Source organism: Penaeus monodon, chromosome 23 (assembly GCF_015228065.2).
Source record: "Penaeus monodon isolate SGIC_2016 chromosome 23, NSTDA_Pmon_1, whole genome shotgun sequence".
NCBI lineage: Eukaryota > Metazoa > Arthropoda > Malacostraca > Decapoda > Penaeidae > Penaeus > Penaeus monodon.
In genome coordinates this window covers 19,327,468-19,329,956 of record NC_051408.1, presented here as the reverse complement: position 1 = coordinate 19,329,956, position 2,489 = coordinate 19,327,468, and the positions used below count along the sequence as shown (strand labels likewise).

The 2,489-nt window shown below is 37.6% G+C and overlaps 1 protein-coding gene across 1 annotated transcript in view; it reads right to left on the bottom strand.

Annotated features, from left to right (window-relative positions):
* Positions 1–2,489, bottom strand: part of LOC119587868 (protein DEK-like) — a gene marked incomplete in the record, with an annotated part of 22,817 nt that overhangs the window by 19,520 nt on the left and 808 nt on the right.

Genomic DNA, 2,489 nt, shown 5'->3' with positions numbered 1-2,489 from the left:
AAAATTGTTGATGACCATGCTATTCTCATGATGCCACAGCTTCCATGCAAATCCTTGCTGGACTCACACAAAAGACATGGTGACAGAGGTAATGATCAGTATGAAAGCATGCTTAGTATGAAGTTAGTTTCAATGCAGGCATCCAGCATCCAGACCCAACAAATTTGTCAAGTCTCGTGACAAAACTGCTAAACTACCAATTCTGGGTTAGACATGGATGATAATGATGACTGGGAATTGAAATCCACATCCAAAACAAAACCTAACAATACATCTGCAAACACTGTCTGTATAGACCATCCATTTTATCATAGATTTAACCATCTGCCATTTATGTTTCTACCATCAAAGAGTTGATTTCCCCCTGGTTGACAATCACTGCTGCAGAATGTCTAGCTTCTTTTACTGTACCTTTTTCTGGTCATTGGCAATCTCATTTCCACTACACTTTGATGACAGAATTTTTACTAAGCCATAAAAATGTGAATTTTCCCCAGAAACTATAAAGACTTATCTATCCAACTCCACTTGAAATTTGATGTGATCTGTTAGAGAAAACCAAGTCATGTATAACACAATAAAAGTACATTGCCAAGTCATTGCCACAGCCTCCAGCACATGCCTATCAGCATTATGGGAATAACCTAACAGCCCTCCTTGGTGTACTCTGACAAGATGTTTAGCGATAAAATTATATTTTTAAGGAAGTGAGTGAGTACATGAGTGAGCATGTATGCATATTCTTTGACATGTGTACTAAATTTTTAATTTCTACTTATATTTGTTTTGCTTCCAACTGTACGAAGTCAAAAATCTTTATCGTACTTGTGCTACTGGTCTATACTTAAATGTATCTGACATATCTCTTGAACACACAGTAAAATAACAAGCTTTGGCTATAAAGAGAATTTTGACATACTAAATAATGTAGATATATTACGATACATAGTTTTCAAATGTGCTAGAGGTAATTTAAGAAATGGTTAACAGTCCAGTATATGACTGCATTAAGCAATCTGTGCTCCCATAGAAGCTAATGTTACTATCAAGTACATTCCTGCAAGATGGAGCTTGGACTGGTTCCTTATTTGGCAATAAAATTGCAAGGCCGCTTTATCATGCCAATATATACATGGTGAAGATTTGTAGGCTTTGCTGCAGCAACGGTTGAAGAAACTAGGTATCCTTTTTAATAATTAGGTGTGTTGTTATCCCTTCCTTCAACAGATTGATTTGTGCAGCAATAATTGCAATATCAGTTTCTTCAAGTAGATCACTTTTTTGAAAATTAGCAAAATGCACTAACGATTGTACTTTTTGACGACATACAACTCTTTCCACAATCATCTCTTTGATGTTATGGTTAAAGCATACAAAAAGAGCACCAGCTAGGTCACAGTCATTAGAAAGGAGTTCAGGGGCAGAGCTCCTATCTGGGGAAAAGCAGCAATCGTTTGGGAAATTTGGAAAGTTTTAGATCCAAACGGCAATCTTTGTGGTAGTTTCTGTGGATGGGATTCACTTGTCCTGGATTTAATTCTCTGATGGGTAACGTTGAAAACAAATATAATGCTTAAACTTTTTAAAATCTTGAAATGAGAGACATCTGCTGTTAAAAAAATTATGGTAAGGCCTTAAAAGAATGCATAAAACACTACTATTAACTATCAGAAACTATCTGTGGAAAGAGAAGGTAAGACCGCATCAGCTTATCAAAGATACACCTGCAATCATTCATGCAAATCCCATGGTTTGGTACTCTACTGAAAAAATAACAAACTTCCACCATGTATTTTATGGCAAATTAGGACTTGCAGAACCAGTCCACACTCTATCTTACCATATATACATGTTTGTTACATTCATCAGAGCACCAACAGCATGAATGCCTTCACCCCTGGGGGGGATGGTCCTAGGTTCAAGTTACCACAACTTTCAATAATAGATGTACAACACTTGGAGAGCATGCACAGGAAATGCACACCTGCACAAATGCCACAGTGGACATTCAACCCCTGATTTCCCCTACATACTTTAGGCTCACGTCACATTTGTGGGTCAAATGTCCGCAGGGATACTAGGGAAGACCAATTATGGGGTCCGTTACACAACTCGAACGGGACTTCAGTTGAGAGGGTCAAAGAATAAGCTCCGCATGACCTTTTCATAGCACTTCTGTCATCCACTGGTAAAGAGCAGCTTCGTATTTGTGAGAAGGATGTGTATGGGGGTCAGGAAAGTTACAAAGCATTTGTAAGCAACTTTATTTTTTGTTTGAATTCAGTTTAGTTTTGTTGGAGATCAGTCAAGTACAGTGGAAATAATTTTCAAAACCCTTTTTATAAAAAAAAAATCTCAAGCATTGAATAACTGTCCCTCCATTCAATAAGAAGTGTTTAGGCCTCCGAGATAAATGGCAATTCCTGCTGGGACGCTGACCCTTATTTATGGAGTCCCTTCAGTTTATGTGGTAACATCATTTAAGCTGG